This window comes from Felis catus, chromosome C2, assembly GCF_018350175.1.
Source record: "Felis catus isolate Fca126 chromosome C2, F.catus_Fca126_mat1.0, whole genome shotgun sequence".
NCBI classification, from domain to species: Eukaryota; Metazoa; Chordata; class Mammalia; order Carnivora; family Felidae; genus Felis; species Felis catus.
In genome coordinates, this window is record NC_058376.1 from 148,785,818 (window position 1) to 148,808,546 (window position 22,729).

The window sequence follows — 22,729 nt, forward strand, 5'->3', positions numbered from 1 at the left end:
GCCAAGGGAATTTGAGGATTTGAGATTGCTGGGTTTAGCCACCAAAATGTTTCCAGCCCAGGTATTTTCTGCAGCTCTGTTTTAAATTCTGGGGATGATTTTCAGCACAAACTGATCCGATTGCAGCAGATTTAAGGATCTCCTTAAAAGCTACCATACTGGTGTTAGAAGTCAGGATAATAATTCCCTTCCTAGAAGCATGCAGTGATTGGAGCAGGACATAAGGAGAGCTTTTGGGTGTTGATAGTTTTATATATTTTTTTAATTTTTTCATGTTTATTTATTTTTTAATTTTTTTAACGTTTATTTATTTTTGAGACAGAGACAGAGCATGAATGGGGGAGGGGCGGAGAGAGAGGGAGACACAGAATCTGAAACGGGCTCCAGGCTCTGAGCGGTCAGCACAGAACCCGATGCGGGGCTCAAACTCACAGACCGCGAGATCATGACCTCAGCCGAAGTCAGACACTTAACCGACTGAGCCACCCAGGCTCCCCAATGTTTATTTTTGAGAGAGAGAGAGAGAGAGAGAGAGAGAGAGAGAGAGAGGAGGGGCAGAGAGAGAGGGAGACACAGAGTCCAAAGCAGGCTCCAGGCTCCGAGCTGTCAGCACAGAGTCAGACACAGGGCTTGAACTCACAAACTGTGAGATCATGACCTGAGCCAAAGTCCGACGCTTAACCAACTGAATCACTTAGGCACCCCTATATTCTTTTATCAAAAAAAAATTTTTAGTTTATTTATTTTGAGACAGAGAAAAAGTGGAGGAGGGTCAGAAAGACAGAGAGACAGAATCCCAAGCAGGCTCTGTACCATCAGCACAGAGCCCAATCAATGCAGGGCTTGAACTCAGGAACTGTGAGATCATGACCTGAGCCGAGATCAAGAGTCCAATGCTTAACCGACTGTGCCACCCAGGTGCCCCTTGACAATTTTATATTTATTTAACCTGGGGCCTGGCTAAATGGTTGTGCTCTACAGAAATTCCTCAAGTTCTGTGTTTATAATATGTGCACTTTTCTGAAGGTTACACTTCCATATTTTTTTCATTTGTAAAAACTTGCTTTAAAGAAGTTTAAAAAGTATTAAAACAAGAGCTGCTATGGAGGCTCTCTGGCTTTGAAAGTATTTTCAGAGTTGGAAGTTGATTGCCCTGAGCCAATCATTCTTTTTCCGTAAGTCCCTATACCATCATAAATAGCCAGACTATTTCATATTTGTTTTTAATTAACATCATTTCCACAGCAATTAAGTGAAGTTACTATCCAGTCTCCTGGGACTGCCTCATCATGAGTCCTTTCGAAATCAGGGTCTAAGGTGAGGATGAAAGTACTAATGCTATTTGGGAAGGACAAGACCAGGAGAGTGAACGAGAAGAGACAAGGGAAGCAAAGGAAGGGAAATGTGTGACCACTGCTTCACAAGGAGGCACAAAGAGACACGGGGCAGGTCTGGAGCTGATCAAGTGTTTTAAAAGTTTATTTATTTATTTTGGGAGTGTGGGTCTGTGTGTGTGTGAGCAGGGGAGGAGCAGAGAGAGAGAGAGAGAAAGAGAGAGAGAGAGAGAATCCCAAGCAGGTTCTACACTGTCAGTGCAGAGCCTTATGTGGGGCTCAGTCCCACAAACCATGAGATCATGACCTTGGCCAAAACCAAGAGTCAGACGCTTAACCAAATGAGCCACCCTGGCACCTCAAGGATCTGACACTTTTTTAATACCACTTCAAATCTTCTTGACCTCATTTCCTATTCCAGCCACTTCTGCAGCAAGTTCTGTAATGGGTCCCAACCAGTCTCACACAAGAGCAACCTGAGTGGGTCTCCTCCTGCCCCAGGGCTACTCTGATGCCAGAATGGAAATGCTTGAGGGCGGGGGTGGTGGTGCAGGGGGGACTCATAAGCTGAGAGGACCCAGGAGTCAGCATCTAGGGGGTAGCGGCAGCTAATGGATAAATGCTCCCCTTTCATACCCCAGAAGCACCATTCTGAGATGCACTTCACAAAGCGCCCTAGATCATCCCATGTCATTGAGCATCCGTCACTAGCCATATTGATACCAACTTAAATCATCTTCGCTCTAGTTTTCCCTCCTTCTGTTTCACTCCCCATTTCTCTTGCTCCTGTTCCTTGGGATCACTTCCAAAGCAAATAATCTGCATGCTTGCATTACCTGTGGGTCTGCTTTAGAGGGCATTAACAAGGCAAAATCACTCATCAGGACATTTGCCCAGTATGCATGATGGGTCACAAACAGGTACCGCATCCTGATGTGAGCCACAGGAGAGAAGGGAAAATTAATCTGTCTGGATTCCTTTTATCTCCCATTTTTCACTGATTTCATGTTAGTCTACAAGTTGTTAACTCCCAGTCCTTCTGCATTGTATCATCCAACTCCTTGCCCACCATTCAGGAAATCTGATCCTGTATTTCACAGTGTGGGATGGAAGGGTGACCTCATGGGGTGGATGCTGATTGATACAGAGAGAGAGGAGGGAGTGGAAAGGCAGTGCAAGAGCTACACAAGTTTAGTGTCCTGTACAAGGGAGGAAGCAGTATTTGAGATGTAAGAGAATTGAAGGTTGACAGAGCTTGAGGATCTACAGAATATTCATCCAGAGAATCCACCCAGAAGCTATTGAAGCTCAGGTCTGCAGCTCAGGAAAGAGGCCAGAGCTGGAGTTATGGATGTGGGAATAGCCAGGACACAGGAGGACTAGAAGCCTGAGGATGAGGCCACTCTGAAAGGCACAGAGAAGGGTCAGGGTCAAAGCTGGGGATCCAAGGCAGGCAGATGTGCAGAAGAAGAGAAGCCAAGGGAGGACAATCCAAGTTAGGAGGAGAGCCAGGAGGGTGTTCTGTTATAGAAGCCAATGGATAGAGGGGAAGCGTAGGTGAAATGCTGTGAAGAGGTCAAGCAGAATGCAGACTGAGGAAAAATCTGTCCTGTCTGGCAATTAGGAAGTCATCTGTGAGCCCCGTGAAGAATCTACATCAGCAGAAATGTGGGCATGTAGGCCAGACTGCAGCGGGGGAGGTGAAGTAGTATGGGCCTCCAGGGATGCTCTTAGAGGAAGCTGAGGATGTTGGCAGGAAGGGGAAGGGGCACAAGTGGGGAAGAGGGAAAGGGAACTAACATTTACTAGTATAACATTAGCACCAGACCAAGGTCTTCCACATTATGTCTTCACTGACTGCACCCCCTAGTCCTGGAGGAAGGAGCCATCTTGAATGAGAGGAGGGAAAACTGAGGCTCAGATAAGTGGCTGGTCCAAGTTCACAAGGCTGGTAAGGGTAAGCCTGGAATCTGCACTCGGGATTGCCTGCCACTATGAGTTTGCTTCTCCATCATCCGCTGGAGGGTGAAGCAAAACTCTGGGGAGGACATTTCAGGAGGCAGGGACTGGATTTGTGTGCAGTCAGAGAAGGAGCCAGAGGAGAGGAAGGGCTGGCAGACACATATGGAGAGAATATCTGGTGGCGACAGTCCCAGGGGAAGCAGAGGTGGCCAGGGGATGGCATTGGTAAGATTCAACAAGTAACAAAATCATGGACACATCTTTATTTCTGTTGGCTTTTTTATTTTCAAATCTCTAAGTTAATAGACAGCTCTCTGACTTCCTTGCCCAGGAATTAGATCATGTTGCTCACTAAAATAATGCTGAGCCTGGAGAGGTGGGAGCAAGGGTGCAGGAGGCCTGTCAGGCTCAGGCCCCAGGCCTAGAATATTTCTCTCTAGGGATGAAAATGATATGTAATAAACAAGCAATACCGACAGTGCTGTGGGAGGGCAAAATAAGTTTAAAAAAAGTATTTTTTCTTTATTTATTTATAATTTTTTTTACTATTTATGTTGAAATAATTATAGATTCATAGGAAGTGAAACAAATTTTTAAATGACAGATTATTTTTTATTTCTGACATGTTTGTTTATTTATTTATTTATTTATTTATTTATTTTCTATGGTTCAAACATAATTAGTATTTTTTTAATCCAAATTAATTAACATATTGTATAATAATAGTTTCAGGAATAGAATTTAGTGATTCATCACTTACATATAACACCCAGTGCTCATCCCAAAAAGTGCCTTCCTTAATGCCCATCGCCCATTTAGCCCACCCCCCGCTCCTGCAGTAACCCTCAGTTTGTTCTCTATACTGAAGAGTCTATTATGGCTTGTCTCCCTCTCTGTTTTTATCTTATTTTTACTTCCATTCCCCTATGTTCATCTGTTTTGTATCTTAAATTCCACAAATGAGTGAAGTCATATGATATTTGTCTTTCTCTGACTGACTTATTTCACTTAGCTTAATACACATTAGCTCCATCCGCATTGTTGCAAATGGCAAGATTTCATTCTTTTTGATTGCTGAGTAATACTCCATTGTGTATATATATACCACATCTTTAACCATCCATCAGTCAATGGACATTTGGGCTCTTTCCATACTTTAACTATTGTTGATAGTGCTTCTGTAAACATTGGGGTGCACATGTCCCTTCGAATCAGCACTCCTGTGTCCTTTGGATAAATAGTACATTTGCTGGCTTGTAGGGTAGTTCTATTTTTTTTTTAATTTTTTTAGGAACCTCCATACTGTTTTCCAGACTGGCTGCACCAGCTTGCATTCCCACCAGCAGTGCAAAAGGGTGCCCCTTTCTCCACATCCTCGGCAACATCTGTTGTTGCCTGAGTTGTTAATGTTAGCCATTCTGACAGGTGTGAGGTGATATCTCATTGTGGTTTTGATTTGTGTTTCCCTGATGATGAGTGATGTTGAGCATTTTTTCATGTGTCTGTTGGCCATCTGGATGTCTTCTTTGGAAAAATGTCTATTCCTGTCTTCTACCCATTTCTTTACTGGATTATTTGTTGGGTGTTGAGTTTGATAAGTTCTGTGTAGATTTTAGAAACTAACCCTTTATCTTATATGTCATTTGCAAATATCTTCTCCCATTCCATTGGTTGCCTTTTAGTTTTGCTGATTGTTTCCTTCGCTGTGCAGAAGGTTTTTATCTTGATGAGGTCCCAATAGTTCATTTTTGCATTTGTTTTCTTTGCCTCCAGAGATATGTCAAGTAAGAGGTTGCTGTGGCTGAGGTCAAAGAGGTTGTTGCCTGTTTTCTCTTCTAGGATTTTGATGCCTTCCTGTCTTACGTTTAGGTCTTTCATCCATTTGAGTTTATTTTTGTGTATGGTGTAAGAAAGTGCTCCAGGTTCATTTTTCCACATGTCACTGTCCAGTTTCCCCAGCACCATTTGCTGAAGAGACTGTCTTTATTTCATTGGATATTCTTTTCTGCTCTGTCAAAGATTAGTTGGCCATACGTTTGTGGGTCCATTTCTGGGTTCTCTATTCTTTTCCATTGATCTATGTGCCTGTTTTTGTGCCAATACCATACTGCCTTGATGATTGCAGCTTTGTAATACAGCTTGAAATCTGGAACTGTGATGCCTCCAGCTTTGGTTTTCTTTTTCAACATTACTTTGGGTATTTGGGGTCTTTTGCAGTTCCAAATAAATTTTAGAATTGTTTGTTCTAGCTCTGTGAAGAATGCTGGTGTTATTTTGATAGATATTGCATTGAATATGTAGATTGCTTTGGGTCTGATGTACGTTTTAAATGACGTATTTTTTAAATGGCATATTTTTTCCCTGCGATTGGCAAAAAATTTAAATATTAATAATATCTCAGGGTACCTGGGTGTCTCAGTCGGTTAAGTGTTTGACTCTTAATTTTGGCTCAGATCATGATCGCGTGGTCATGGGATGGAGCCCTGTTTCAGGCTCAGCACTGACAGCACTGAGCCTGTGTGGGATTCTCTCTCTCCCTTTCTCTCTGCACCTCCCCACTCATTGTTTCTCTCTCTTTCTCTCTCTCCCTCTCTCTCTCAAGATGAATAAACGTTTATAAAAGAATTTAATGATATATAATATTAGCAAGGGTGCAGGGACAGCAGCTTTTTGGAGGACAACTGGGCTGTGTCTTTCTATTCAAATACCCACGTGCGCTTGGAACCACCGAGTCCAAGTGTGAGAGAAGCACTCACATACCTGCACAAGGAGGTTAAATGCCCATCAGTGGGGACACAATACATCAATAAGGCAGAATTTCCATTCAGCCATTAAATAAAGATGAAGAAAATGTATGTTAGGAAATTCTCCCCAAAACATTGTTAGCTGATTTAAAAAAGCAAGTTGAAAACAGTACTATAATACAGTATGACCTTATTTATTTAAATATCAAAACCAACGCAAAACCAAATTATTTGTGTCTATATAACTACAGTAATGTCAGAGGAGAGAAATGAGATTGGAGGATAATAGAATCAACGTGGAATTCATTTTATTAGTTTTGCTATTTTGCAATGAGAATATACTCATGTATCATTTGGGCATTGAATTTTTTCTTTAGAATGAGAACTGCCAGCCTGGTAATGCCTGCATGATACAGCTCTCCCCTCCTCTTTTCGCAAATGTCACGTAAAACTCCATCTTAAGCAAAACTAGACTCCTACCGTCCTTACCCCAAATTCAGCAGTTTTCAATAAATAAATGCTCCTCAATTTGTTGCTTGTCTTTGGTCTATTTCAAAGCCCTGAAACAATTATTGCTTTGCAATAATTATCTTGTCCAGTTTTATAGTTGTTTTTGGAAAAGAGGATTTACCAACATTTTTATTGGCCATTGCTTTTTTCGTTTTTACCTGAGTTTATTTTCTTTCTGAGCTAATGTTTTCAATCTATGGAGTCTATATAGTTTCCTGGGGCTGCCTTAACAAGGTACCCAAAACTGGGTGACTTAAAACAAATACAGTTTTCACAGTTAAGGATACCAGAAGTCAGAAATCAAAGTGTTGGCAAGGCCATGCTCTCTCTGAAGGCTCTAAGAGAGAATCTGTTCCATGCCTTTCTTTTAGCTTCTGGTGTTGTTGGCAATCATTGGCATTTTTTTGGCTTATAGATAGATCACTCCAGTCTCTGTCTCTCTAGTTACGTGAGGTTCTCCTTGTGTGTCTTCACATCATCTTCTCTCTGTGTATGTCTCTCTCTGTGTCTCTTCTCTTCTTATAAGAACACCAGCCATATTGGATCAGGACCCACCTTAATGACTTTTTCTTAACTTGATTATATCTGCAAAGACCTTATTTCCAGATAAGGTCACATTTGAAAGTACCTGTGATTAGGACTTCCATGTATCTTCTTGAGGTACATAATTCAATCTATAATAGTTAAATATATCAATCTTTTATCTTATGGTGCCCATGTATTGACTTCTGCCTAAGAAAAGTCTCCTTCATCCCTTTATGGATAAATATATTTTTATGATGTAATTGTTTACGTTTAAATTTCTGAGACATCTGAAATTATTTTGGTGTAAGGAATGAGGTAAAGACTCAACTTTATATTTTCCATGCTCTAAAATGGTTTATTAAGTGATCCATTCTCTCTCATTGTTTCAAAATGGCACACATATGACCCAAGAGTCAGAGGAGCTGAAGAACTAGATGCAGTGGGAGCCCAACTATGGCTCTGAGCCAACCTGGTTTTTCAGCAAATTGATGACAACATACATGAGAGCCACCAGAGTGCCTCATGTCCTACATTAGCCTCCCCAGTATAAAGAAACATGGTTATTCCTTCCCATCAGCCTTCTAAATTTTGTGCAAAATGTCTCTGGTGGTCCATGGCAACTTGTGACTATGCAGAGAAAGGAATTCTTAGCTAGAATGATATAATAGGGTTTGAATGGAAGAATGATGTGATCTAACTTAAATTTAAAAAAAAATTAATGTTTATTTATTTTCTAGAGAGAGAGAAAGATAGAGCGTGTGTGGTGAGGGGCAGAGAGAGAGGGAGACACAGAATCTCAAGCAGGCTCTAGGCTCTGAGCTGTCAGCACTGAACCCAACATGGGGCTCGAAGTCATGAACCATGAGATCATGATCTGAGCTGAAGTTGTATGCTTAACCAATTGAGCCACCCAGGCTCCTCTAAGTTAAATTTTTAAAGGATCACATTGGCTGCTTTTGCATAATCCAAGTGAGACATACATGTATCTTAGACCAGGGAGTACTGGGAAGTGGTCATATATTTAAAGAAGAAGCAGGGGCAACTGCGTGGCTCGGTTGGTTGAGCAACTGATTCTTGATTTTAGCTCAGGTCATGATCTTATGGTTCATGAAATTGAGCCCTGCCTGGGGCTCTGCACTGACAGCAGGGATCCTTCTTGGAATTCTCTCCCTTTCTCACTGCCCCTTCCTTGGTCTCTCTCTCTCTCTCTCTCCCTCTCAAAAATAAATAAATTAAATAAATAAATAAATAAACCTAAAAAATTAAAAATAATAAAAGGACTTCCTTATGGATTGGATATTGTATGTGAAGGATGACTCCAAAATTTTTTTGGCACAAGCAGCCTAAAGAATGGGATTGCCATTAATGGAGGTTGGGGACTCAAGGAAGATCCAAGTTTGAGAGACTAGTTAAGAACTGGGTTTTTGGGGCACCGGGGTGGTTCAGTTGGTTAAGCATCTGACACTTGATTTCAGCTCAGGTCATGATCTCAGAGTTGTGAGATCAAGCCCGGAGTCAGGCTCCTCACTGGGCATGGGGTCTAATTAAGATCCTCTCTCTCTTCCTCTACTACTCATGTGCTCTCTCTGTCTAAAAGAAGAAGAAGAAGAAGGAGAAGGAGAAGAAGAAGAAGAAGAAGAAGAAGAAGGAGGAGGAGGAGGAGGAGGAGGAGGAGGAGGAGGAGGAGAAAGAACTGTGGGTTGGTTATGATAGATTTGAGGTGATTACTAGACCCCTAAGTGGAGGTGTTACAACCTTGGACTTAGAGATAGATGGTCACTACTCTTTGGGATGGAGCAAGTGTATTCCATGTGTGGGGAGAATGGTGCATAGGGAAATTTAGGTACCCTGAGTGGTAGATTGTAGCAGAGAATGCTATGACTATCAATACCCAGCCTCATTTTCTTTCTTTAATAAGAAAATCCTGGGGTACCTGGGTTGCTTAGTCAGTGGAGTGTCTAACTTCGGCTCAGGTCATGATTTCACAGTTTGTTGGTTCGAGCCCAGCATCGGGCCTGCTGCTGTCAGCACGGAGCCCACTTCAGATCCTCTGCCCCCCATCTCTGCCCCTCCATGCTTTCTCTCTCAAATAAATAACTAAACATTTTTTTAAAAAAGAAAAAAAATCTTGAGTTTTAGTTGGACACAGGACTTTTCAACAAGAGTTGACCCCTTCCAGCATTCCTTTCAGCTTTCTGAAATCATACAATCTAGTTTTAGCTAATAGACGATGGCAAAAATAATGTAAGTCACCTCAGGTCATACTTTTAAAAGGAATGAGAATAAATCACACTTGATCATAGTGAATAACTCTTTTAATATACTGTTGGATTCAATTTGGTAGTATTTTGTTGAGAATTTTTACATCCATGTTCATCAGGAATATTGGCCTGTAATTCTCCTTTTTAGTGGGTTCATTGTCTGGTTTTGGAATCAAGGTAATGCTGGCCTTGTCAAATAAGTCTGGAAGTTTTCCTTCCTTTTCTATTTCTTTGGAACAGTTTGAAAAGAAGAGGCATTAACTCTTCTGTAAATATTTTTAGAATTCCTTCCTCTGGGAAGCCATCTGACCCTGGACTTTTGTTTGTTGGGAGATTTTTGATTACTGATTAAATTTCTTTGTTGGTTATGGGTCTGTTCAAATTTTCTTTATCTTCCTGTGTCAGTTTTCATAGTTTGTATGTTTCTAGGATTTATCCATTTCTTCCAGATTGCCCAATTTGTTGATATATAATTTTTCATAATACTCTCATATAATTGTTTGTATTTCTGTGGTGTTGTTTGTGATCTCTCCTCTTACATTTGCGATTTTATTTATTTGAGTCCTTTCTCTTTTCTTTTTTTATAAGTTGAACTAAGGGGTTTATCAATTTTATTAATTCTTTCAAAGAACCAGCTCCTCGTTTCATTGATCTATTCTGTTATGTGTGTGTGTGTGTGTGTGTGTGTGTGTGTGTGTGTGTGTGTATCATTTATTTCTGCTTTAATCTTTGTTATTTCCGTTCTTCTGCCAACTTTATGCTTTATTTGCTGTTACTTTTCTAATTCCTTTAGGTGTAAGGTTAGGTTGTATATTTGAGACTTTTCTTGCTTCTTTAGGTAAGTCTGTATTGATATAAACTTTCCTCTTATGACTGCCTTTGCTGCATCCCAAATGTTATGGACTGCTGTGTTTTCACTTTCATTCACTTCCATGTATCTTTTAATTTGTTCTTTAATTTCCTGGTTGACCCATTCATTCTTTAGTAGGATATTCTTTAACCTCCATGTATTTGAGGGCTTTCCAAATTTTTTCTTGTGGTTGACTTCAAGTCTCATAGCATCATGGTCTGAAAATATTCATGCTATGATCTCAATCTTTTTTACTTGTTGAGACATAATTTGTGACCTGATTTGTTGAGACCAGAACAGTATGTGAACTGTTCTGGAGAATGTTCCATGTGCACTTGAAAAGAATGTGTATTCTGCTGTTTTAGGATAAAATGTTCTGAATATATCTGTTAAGTACATCTTAACTGTGTGTCATTCAAAGCTATTGTTTTCTTATTGATTTTATGCTTAAATGATCTGTCCATTGTTGTAAGTGGAGTGTTAAAGTCCTCCACTATAATTATATTATTATCAATTATTTTTTAATGTTTGTTATTGATTGAATTATATATTTGGGTGTTCTAAGTTGGGGTCATAAATAGTTACTATTGATAGTTCTTGTTGGGTAGACCCCTTTATTATGATTTAGTGCCCTTCTTCATGTCATTACAGTCTTTGGTTTAAATCTAGTTTGTCTGATATAAGTATGGGTACTCTGGCGCTTTTTTTTTTTTGACATCCATTAGCATGATAGATGGTTCCCCACCCCCTCACTTTCAATCTGTTGGTAACTTTAGGTATAATGAGTCTCTTCTAGGTAGCATATTGATGGGTCTTGATTTTTTATCCAATCTGATACCCTATGTTTTTTTATAAGAGCAGTTTTATTCATTTATAGTTTTTTTCATTTATATTCATTTATATTTATATTTATATTCAGAGTGATTATTGATAGATATGAAGTTAATGCCATTGTATTACTGGTAAGTCATTGTTTCTGAAGATTTTCTCTCTTTCTTTCTAGTCTTTGTCACTTTTGGTCTTTCTTTCCCACTCAGAGTCCCTTTTAACATTTCTTTCACAGCTGCATTAGTGGTCACAAACTCCTTTAGTTTTTGTTTGTCTGAGAAACTCTTTATCTCTCCTTCTATTCTGAATGACAGCTTTGTTAGATAAAGTATTCTTGGCTGCATTTTTTCCCCATTCAGCATGTTGAATATATCATGTCACTTCTTTTGGCGTGCCAGGTTTCTGTGAGGAGACCTGCTGCTAACCTGATTTGTCTTCCCTTGTAGGTTAGGGATTTCTTTTCCCATGCTGCTTTCAGGATTCTTTCCTTATCTCTGTATTTTGCAAATTCTACTATGATATGTCTTTGTGTTGGCCAGCTTTTGTTGATTGAAAATAATTTTTTGAAGTTTATTTATTTATTTTGAGAGAGACAGGGATAGCATGAGAGGCGGAGGGGCGGAGAGAGACAAAGAGAGAGAGAATCCCAAGCAGGATCTGCACTGTCAACACAGAGCCTGATGTAGGGCTCAAACCCACGAACTGTGAGATCGTGACCTGAACCAAAACCAAGAATCAGACCCTTAACCAACTGAGCCACCCAGGCGTCCCTAGCTTTTGTTGATTTTGGTGGGAATTCTCTGCCTCCTGGACTTGGAGGTCTGTTACTTTCCCCATATTAGGGAAGTTTTCAACTATAATTTTCTCAAATAAACCTTTTGCCCCCTTTCCCCTCTCGTCTTCTTCTGAGACTCATATGATATGAATGTTATTATGCTTTATGGAATTGCTGAATTTCCTAAGTCTACATTCATGACTCAATATTTTTCCTTCCTGCTTCTTTTCAGCTTCATTATTTTACATAATTTTATCTTCTATATCACTTTTTCATTCCTCTACTTCATCCATCCTTGTGGTCATGATATCCAGTCAGTTTTACATCTCAGTTATAGCATTTTTATTTTAGCCTGACTACTTTTTAGATCTTTTATCTCTGTGGTAAGGGCGTCTCTGGTTTTTCTTATGCTTTTCTCAAGCCCGGCTTGTATCATTATGATTGCTATTTTAAATTCCTGTTCAGGCATATTACTTATATCTATTTTGATTAGCTCCCTGGCCATGACCTCTTCTTATTCTTTCTTTTGGGATGAATTCCTCCATCTTGGCATTTTGTGTAGGTCTCTGTCTCTTGTGTGTTAGGAAAGCCTGTGGCTGGTCCTATTTCCACTAGAGCTGAAGCTTTTTAGCACTCTATGATCAGTACACCTGGTGCATGCAGCGGGCTTGTGATGGTCTTTTGGGGAGGGGCCTATTGCTGCTCTAGCTCTTAATCACACTTATTATAAAAGGCACCTGTAGAGTTCAGGGGGCGGGGCTTTGTGTAAGAGGCTCAAGCCTTCTCTGCATGTGCTATACTGGGCACTGAAGTCCATCCATGCTGATGGGAGGGGTGAAAAAGGGAAACACCCCAATCTCTTCCCTGCAGAGGGGAATTGGTTCAGGAAGCCCTCACAGAAGAGTGAACAATCTCCCATTTTGTTTCCCAGGCTTCTGTCACATCCCTGACTTCACCCTGTCTGCATCTGTAGTACTCCTGTGTTTTATCTCAGGCACGTGGCTGGCTTTCAAAACTCTAAATTTGAGGCACCAGTGTCCCTAAAATGAGAGGTGGATCCACTCTGATCTTCTGGTTGAGGATCTCACCATGCTATGGCTGGTACTGGTTTGTCCCAGAAAAGCCATCACATGACTGTGCAGAGGCTTGGATTTTATGATGAAGCACAGCAAAAGCTGGCATCCAGGTTAGCTGCCCTTAGCACATGTATGCTCATATGCTAATAAACAGGGGAACTCAATGGTGCCTGCCAGCTCTTTTGTCGCCTGAGAAGCAGTACCACCTCTCCCAAATTCACTCCAAGAAGGGGAGCTGTCTTTCCCCGCATGACCCAGAGGATCCTCAGAGCACTCTGTCTGTTCCCAATCTTCTTCCTTCCTTCTTCACAGGAGCACTGATACACTCACAAGGCTCCACCCTGGCTCTGGGGTGGACTTCTAAAACTTCAGCTCCACTTTGTGTAAACTTGAGATAATTAGCCCCTGTGATTTTCCCAATCAATGGTTTTGGGGAAGTGTTTCTCTTGTGTAACCCCTTGTGTGCTGCTTTCTCTCTGTTTTTCTCTCTCTTTCCTCTCTCCATGATCAGGGATCCCTCCTTTCCACACTACCTGTGATTCTTTTCTCCCCCAAATCACATCTCTACACCTCCTACCTTCCACAATGTAGACTCTTTTCTCCCTCTAGTTGTGCAGTTTGTTCTCTCAGTCCTCAGATCGATTTCCTGGATGTTTAAAATGATTTTATGATTATCTAACTGTGTTCAGGGGATGAGGCAAGCATAAGGTCCTCCTACTACTCCACCATCTTAACCCTTCTCTCCATAGGTCATTTTTCTACATAACCAAAGTATCAGGATCATAATTAACAAAGTTAGTAATAATTTCTTAATATATTATCTCATATTCATTCCATACTTGTATTTCTCCAATTGTCCCCTAAATGACTTTTAAACTAATTTTCTTGAATAAGGATGCTATCAAAATCCATTGTATTTGTTGTTATGTCTTTTAAATCTCCTTTAATCTATAACAACCTCACTCCCCTTTTTATTCTTTCATTACAGTGACCAATTGAAGACACATGGTCAGATGTCCTATAAGATGACTCATCTTTTAAGACTAAAAGTCAGTTCTAAAATTAGGTTAAATTTTGGGGCAAGAGCATGTCATAGATAGCACTGTGTACTTAATATTACGTCACATCAAGAAGCATAAAAAGTCTGGCTATCCCTTTATTAGAGATGCTAAAATTGTAAATTTATTTCAAAATCACTTTTTAAAACAATATAAAATAGGTAAGAAAGATGAAAAGACATTGGCATACTTTAATCCAATAATCCAATTCATGGAACTATGCTTTAAGGGAAAAATGAACCCAAAGTTTTATGAATATATTAGGCCCTTACCTGTTTCTAAAAAACTGGAAATAATATGAATGTTAAACAGTAGTAACTCTGATTTATTCATTATTTTATTTAATATTTATTTTTCTATTACTATGTGTTAGACACTGGGTAGGGCCTAGGAACTTAAAGACAAATATGGTATGGCCCCTACCTCAGGATCTGCTGGGGGAACATGCAAGCACATAGACATTTACTTCATAATGTGAGGAAGACCATATGGGGGAAATGTCCCATCTTTAATGATTTCAGTACACTTCCTTCAGTGCCCTTCCATCTCCCCAGATCAGGAGGCATTCATAGATTTCCGATTCATTCGACATTAATGTCTAATATGATTGCAACATGGTTTTATAGAAGATAAGCAAAATGATTTTTCAGGTAGCACATATTGATCACCTATAACCCTGAAACAATGAAGAGTCCCAAGATAGGAGAGATGATATTTGTTCAATAACAGAATTGCATCCATCATGTTTTAATGGCCTGAGAGAGAATGTAGGAGGGGAAAATGAGCATGATTTATTTGTAGATGTAAATCATATCAGCTTTTAATGATTTTTTTTTTTTTTGCTGTCTCCAAACCTAAAATTATGTCCCAAAGCTTACTCCATGGCAGCGGTGGGTCATATGTACTGCACCACCAGTCGCAGGGTAGCAGCAGGACAAGCACACAGGCGCAGGTGTGTAAACAGACCCATGTTCTACATCAGAGGACTTGCACATGCTGACCCTTCTCAACACAAAGGCTTACTGCCACAATCTCAAAGTAAAGATTGTCAAGTTAGGCTATGATATTTTTAAATGTTCACCTGTTAAGCTACTCTTCAAAGTTTGTTTCTATAAAACACTTTATAACTTTATGATTAAATCAGACCTGGATGAGAATTTAAGGTCTTCTTAGTCCATTCCTTTAACTTTTCACTGGACCATGACTCAGCCCATAAAGTAAGAATTTATTTTATTTTTTTAAAAATCAGAAATAATGTCGGGGTGCCGGGGTGGCGCAGTCGGTTAAGCGTCCGACTTCAGCCAGGTCACGATCTCGCTGTCCGGGAGTTCGAGCCCTGCATCGGGCTCTGGGCTGATGGCTCAGAGCCTGGAGCCTGTTTCCGATTCTGTGTCTCCCTCTCTCTCTGCCCTTCCCCCGTTCATGCTCTGTCTCTCTCTGTCCCAAAAATAAATAAACGTTGAAAAAAAAATTTTTTTTTTTAAAAATCAGAAATAATGATAAATGCCTCAAGGAGTAATTTCACCATTTCTGCTACTAATTGGCTCTGTTGTTTACAGACGTTAGCATTTAAGGGCACCCTCCTGCTTTTCTTGTGCTTCAGTTTAAACTTAGTTCCTTTGGTTCTAAATCTTGGCTAAGATTAAGTGCCCAGGATCAGTCCCTTGCCCACTCTCATCCTCCACTTTATCCACCTAATATCCCTGGCTCTACTTGGCTAACTCCGATTGCAAAATATCCAAATCACTTGCCACCACAGGCTAGCATATGGTTCATTTTTCAAGGGACTGTGAGAGGAAAATTTCTAGAAATTTATGCTGGGCACAGAGCCTCTGCTCCCAACTTGACTAGCTCAGGGGACCTTTCCCCACCTGTTTTGAGGAGGCAGAATTGTCTTATGGAGATACATTTTTAACCTACTTTAAAATTCTTATTAGCAATTCCAGAAAATGGAAACAAATCTATAGTGACAAAAACAGATCAGTGGTTGCCTGGGGATGGGGAGGGAAAGAGGAAAGGGACACCAGGAAACTTTTGGGGGAAATGGAAATGTTCATTATCTTGATTGTGGTGATGGCTTCAAGGTTGTGTGCATATGTCAAATGCGATCAAGTTATACATGCTAAATATATGCAGTTTATTGTACATTAATTATACCCCAGTAAAGTTTTCAATGAATTCTTACTAACTCTTAGTTCAACTTCTTTCACACCCAGCCTAATTGCAGAAACCCTTACTTACTAATTTTCAAAGCCAGATCCCTCAGTCAATACCATGTTCCTTCAATCCCCAGGGCTGGAAACCACAGCAGTAACATCTTGACACAAGCCCTGCTATGTAAATCACTGTTAGTTCCCTGTAATCATGTGATCATTTCACTATCAATGAGGCTCAAAGAAATTAAGTTGATTACAGTTTGTTCCTGCCATGCTTGCTGTTCAGCTGTGTGTGGGCTGCTCTGTGACATTGGAGGGGCAGACCTTGCTTAGTACAATGAATATTTCATAGATGAATATTCTGAAGAGTACATTCAACTTTATGTAAATGGACCGCCACCCCCATCAAGACCTCCTCAAGGCCATGACTAAGGCTTGTCCATTCTGAATGTGTTTGGTGCTTTGGGGCTGCTTTGGGATTCACCCAGTGTCTCCTTCCCAGTAGCATCCCAGCTGTGTTTTAAAAGGAAGACAATCTAAGACTCTCTCTTCCACATCAGTCCCCATCAACCCTTTTCCTCTCTCCCCTTCGTGAGAGAGGAGTGAAGAGAGATTGTGGGAACATTGAGCATCTCAGAACAACTCCAGAGCCTTCCAGAGCAAAGACTCTGATCACATTTAACTCCAAGCCAAGGCAGAAGAGAGGAGAAGATTAAAAAATACATGTATCCACATCTGAACTGCCTTTTCCAAGAAAGAGTGTGGGTCTTTGGTTCTAATAACAAATAACTTTCCTACCCCAGGAAAAAAAAATACTTCTTCCATTCACCTGGGTAAACTAGACAGGACAGAGTTTTTAAAAGTCAGGTTCAGACTTAATTAAATGTGACAGAATCCTGGCTCAAAAAAAGCCTATATAGAATAGGAATTTATTGACTACTATCACTTGGAGATCCAGCAGTGGGTCTCCTCGGGAACAGATGGATTCTGATGTTAAAGGGTGCTGTCTGGCCTCTGTCTCTTTTTCTCTCCTACCTCATTCTCAATCTTCTGTGATGGCTGCATTCTCAGGCAGACTCTGGCCTTTTCATGGAAGCATGATCACCCACAGCTCTTGATTACAAGGGTCCCTAATGACCCTACTTTATATATGTATATATAAAAGGCAGAGGCCAGCAATTTCTATGGTAACATATCAAGTCTTACAGAGGAACTCTGATTGGGTCTGCTTGAGTTAAGTGCTGATTTGTGAACCAGTCACTGTGACCAGAAGAATGGGGTGCTCTGATTGGCCAGCCCTATTGCCATGGGCCATCCATGAAGGAGGGAGTGAGGTGGGCATCTAAACCACATGACATGGCTTTTCCACAGTAAAGAGAAACCCTGTTAGCAGAACAGGGAGAGGAGATGGCATTCTGAGAAGCTGTCACAGTCCACTAGAAACAGAAAGAGAAATTGTTGGTGGCCCAACAAGAAAGTCTGTTATCAGAAGAAGAAGAAGAAGAAGAAGAAGAAGAAGAAGAAGGGGAAGAGGAGGAGGAGGAAAAGGAAGAAGAACAAGAACAAGAACAAGAACAAGAACAAGAACAAGAAAAAACAAAAAAACCCTCTCCCACTTACTGCCGTGTGGAGAGTCACAGAATAGAACTGACTTCTCTCTTGTGAAACTTCATGATTCTCATGCATCATGGGAGGGGGGGGGGGAGATTCTTCAACTTTGGTGGAAAGGCTAATGCGCTGCCTTTGCCTGTGCTATCTTGCTTCTGCAGCAGGAGGAAAGGCCATTGGACTGCCCTCCCCATTCACAGGAAAATAATGATGCCAACTTGTAATTTATTCAGAGCAGAGATAAACTTGACCTTCACAGAGAAGAAAATAGCTCTGAGTGGGGGAAGTATTGATGAATGAAATGTCATCATTCTTGGTCTTGACCTGTAAGATTTAGATATATAGTAATAGACATTCATGGAGGAAAGGGGCACCTACAGTCACCTGCTGTTATGTGACGGAGGTTTATGTTCTCAGAAAGTCCACAGTTTCAGATTCTTTACCCCCTCCCTTATTCAGTGCTATTCCATTTAAAGAAAGGAAAATTTAGCTGATATTGCTGTGATTCAAAAGTAAGTCCAGTTTTAGCTAAATCTTCTGCTGTTACCATTGAATCCCTCACTCCCTTGGTTCCAGCTCTGCCATCTATTGGCTACATGACCTTGGGCAAGTATTTTAATCTCTCCAAACTTCTTCTCTCAAGGGCATACCATAGATTGGACAGTCCTCTTCAAATTGATCTATAGATTCAACACATGTCTGATCAAAATCCCTGAAGGCTTTTTTTTTTTTTAGAAATTGACAAACTGATTCTAAAATTCATACAGAAATACAAAGATTTAGAATAGCCAAAACATTTCTGAAGAAATAAGGTTGCACTGGGTGCTTTTTGTTTTTCTAAGAATCTCTTCTTACCTTTAATGTTCTTCAGTTTTTCTCAGAAGCGTCTATATATGGATTTATCTTTATCTCTCCTACATGGGTTTTAGTACTCAGTGTGAATCCAAGGACTTATGCCTTTCTTTAGTTCTAGAAAGTTCCCAGCATTTCCTTAGACTATTACTTTTCCTTTCTAATTCACTCCTTCTGGAACTCCTTTTAGACGTTTGTTAAAGACTCAGTCTAACTTCTTTTTGTGTGTGTTATTCTCTCTTTGCTAATTTCTTGTTTCATCCTTTATGACTCCCTTCCAATTGATTAATATTAGGGTTTGATCTATTGAGCTTTTATCTCAATGACCGTATTTTTTTATTTCTAAGATTTCTAATTGATTCCTTAGAATATCTACCTGGTCTTGTTTCATTTCTGTTTGTTTTGTTCAATAATTTCTTATTTTTATAACTATTTCTTCATCTCCTGAGAAGTCTTCATCTAAAGTCATTTTCAGATTACTCTATTATTTTTATTTTATCTGGTATGAATTCATCTCTTGATTACTGATTTTATTGACTGCCTTTCTTAGAATTCGTTTTTCCTAATGTGTTTTTTAATTTATTTTTAGCTTATCTTAAATTGATCTGTCTATTCTCTTTTTTTCTCCCTCCCTCTCTACACCTCAAGCTCGTGTCTTCCTGTTAACTGGTCCACTGATGCCTCCACTTGGCTTTTCAGGACACCTAGCTCTGTCTGATATTAGAGATTTCCCACATCCATTTACATAGGCTTGGGCTAGGTCCTGGCTGTGAAGTTCTGCCTTTCCACTTCCCCTGTCCTGGGAAGGTAGATTAAGTAAGCCATACCTCCAGGAAATGATGGAATGAGAAATTTTTTCTCACCTCTTTTGTAAGGCAAGGGAACGCCAGCCAAGTCTGTGGCTCCCACTGGTAAGCCTGGTTCTGGTGACTAACCTTGCATGGTGCACTTGTAGGTTCCACTCCCGTGAATGATGTGAACTCCTGTCATTGCTTGCGTCTGTGTCCGAGGGCCTGTATCTTTAGCTTCAGTTTACTATTATACATTTCTGTTGTGCTCCTGGTCTATGGATATGTAGATTTTGCTTTTCATTGAAGGTATATCTTCTAATTTTCCCTTTTTGTTTTATCTATCACTCTTTGGAGAGGAAGGAAACCCTCAAACAAAAACTGACAAAAGAGAAACTAACTCCCCCAAGGTCATAGAGCTAAGAGGCAAAACCAAATACTCACCTCCCATCTCTATGACTCTCAAGTGGATGCTTGATCCACACCATCACAATCACTCATTTTTTTTCATTGAAAAATGTAGTTGCTCTTCTATAGCCACCTAAACATAGATGATCTCAACGTCTTCACAAATTATTCATTATTCATTTAAATAACTTTATAAATCTTAAACGAATTTAGCAGAGTAGAGTATCAGTCCATTGAGACTCTAAATTGCCATAGTAAGTATTTTTTCCAGGTGATCTACCACATTGATGACTTGAATAAATGACACTAATTGCAATTAATAATGATATTTTTTGTTATACCAATAGCACCAGTATTTGCATGCCAGGCACTTAGACACTGAGATAGAAAAGGATATAAAACATGGTTCCTGTTCTCAGGAGCTGGGCAGACAATACCCTAATCTAAAAATTCATATAATACATTAAAAGATAACTAAAAGGAAAGGTAGGATAAATGTATGATGGTCTAGGGTGACTAGGTTGCACCTTGTTGCACTGAGTTGATGAAAGTTAAAAAGAAGTTTTAAGGAAATGGCACCTTCGCACCTACCTGCATGGTTTATTCCATTTATCCCTGTTGAAAAATGTCTGCTTCAATTGAGAAATACTGCAGTACAACTGTTTCTCCAACAAACTAATATTTCTGCCTGGCTCAACAGTCAGTAATTTTATTAAGGTATGATAAGGTGGCCTAATATTATTTTATTAACCCCTAAAGCCAGAACACAGTCTCAGATAACATCTTCAAATTATGAGTAGCATAAACAACGTGACCAACTTTAATTTCAAGGAACTTCCCAGTCACCTAAGGTCATGAAATAAGGAAGTCAGGGAAACTGAAATATTCACCTGAAAAAAATAACACTGCACAGTCCTGACAGCTGGGGAACGAAGAGAAGAATTTGAATCTACATTTTAAATAAGAAATTCCCCTCAAGTTGAAGATGACTTTAAGTGTTTTCAAATTAAAACCAACTTAAGGAGTAGAATCAGATTTTGTTGATGGATTTTTCCTTCTTTTCTCTGTTACTTATTACCCTCACCGTCACCACTTTCTACTCATCTAATCCCTACTCCCATATCTCCTCATAGAGGGAGATGAGAAGTTGAGCAAGTTCAAAACCTCTGGATAAATATCACATAGATTTTTTTTTTACCATTGCTTTTACTTTTGCTGGTTCAATCCAGAAAACAATAAGGTACCTAAATCAACTGTTTGTCAAAATATGATCTAAGCCCATTAGACATGAGGGTTCACAAACTGACTCCAAATTATAAGTCCTTTCTTCAGTTCTAGAAAAAGCATGCTCTACCAGAGTTCTATCCAATGTGAAATAATAAAATAGTTCTTCGCATATGTAAGTCACTGAGAAGGACATTCTACAGTTCTCTCATTTAATTCTCACAACAGCCCAAAAGGGTAGGCACCATCCTCATTTTACTGATAAGAAAACTAAGGGTCTGAGGGGGTAAATAACTTGCTCAAAGTTTCACCGCTAAGGGGAAGAACCAAGATTTGAACCCAAGCAGTCTGGGTCCAGAGTTTGTGCTCTTCAGCACCACACAGTATTTCCCTGGTAACTGAGTTACCCAGAGCCCGTGTCTTACAGTTTCTATTGCTTCCATTCCCATTTGTTTCCATTTTCAGCTTATCAGTCTATTTACTCTGTCAATTTTTCCTTTTAATCCTTACACATATTTTAACAACTCTTTTTTTTTTAATTTTTTTTTTCAACGTTTATTTATTTTTGGGACAGAGAGAGACAGAGCATGAATGGGGGAGGGGCAGAGAGAGAGGGAGACACAGGATCGGAAACAGGCTCCAGGCTCCGAGCCATCAGCCCAGAGCCCGACACGGGGCTCGAACTCACGGACCGTGAGATCGTGACCTGGCTGAAGTCGGACGCTTAACCGACTGCGCCACCCAGGCGCCCCAACAACTCTTAAAGTCCCTGTCTTCTTACCTGTCCACTCACTAATTCCCATCAATCTTTTCTTTTAAATCTTGAACTTATTTGTAATCATTGTTTTAAGCCTTTTACTGCTGAATTCCAACGTCTGGGTTATTTCAAGATGTATTTCTATTTAATGCTTTTTCCATTGACTGTGGGACTTATTTCCCTGCCTCCCATATCTGGTAATTTTTTTTTTTACTATATGCTGAACATTGTGGATGATACATTATAGGAAGCCTGGACTATGTAATTTTCCTTTAAATAATGTTAGATTTTGTTCTGACAAGTGGCTAAATTACTGGTGGATCTTCTTGATCTTGTCAGGCTTTGATTTAGGCTTTGTGAAAGGCACCCAGTTATGTTCGTGTTCTAGGTTCAATCTAGGATGTATTCCTTACTCCTAAAGTAAGATCTGAGGTCTCAACTGAAGGTTCAAGGTGCTCAGCAAGATCTCTGAACTCTGGCTACACGGAAATCCAACGTTTCCCAGCATGTCACAGCTTTCGGTATCTATTTAGTCTTGTCCTGCCCATACCCAGCTCACACTGCTCCCCCCTGTGCAATCTCTCCTACTTGGCATCCCGCTCTGCTGACTCCAGTCACCCAGCAACCCCAAACTTCATTCCCTGCTTTCTCCACACAGGAAGACCTTTGTGGTCTACTTGGACTCAATTTTTCTGTTCCAGTCTGGAAAGCGCCCCCAGGCATAGGGTCAGAGAAAATGGAAGTTTCTCCTCTCAATAATCAGAGTCTTGCATGGCCTGCTGTCTTGTACTGAAAACAGTTGTGTCATATATTTTGTCTAGTTTTAGAATTGTTTACAAGAGGGGCCAGTGAGCAAAAGAAGTGTGCGTTGTGAAGACAGTGTGTGCCTGTTATTTGCTAAGCATTATATATAATATGCCAAACATATTTTCCAGGCAATGCCAGCATTTGCTGCTAATGACCTATTTATGTGTCATTTTCAATATATTATATTTAATACACTCTAAGACTAT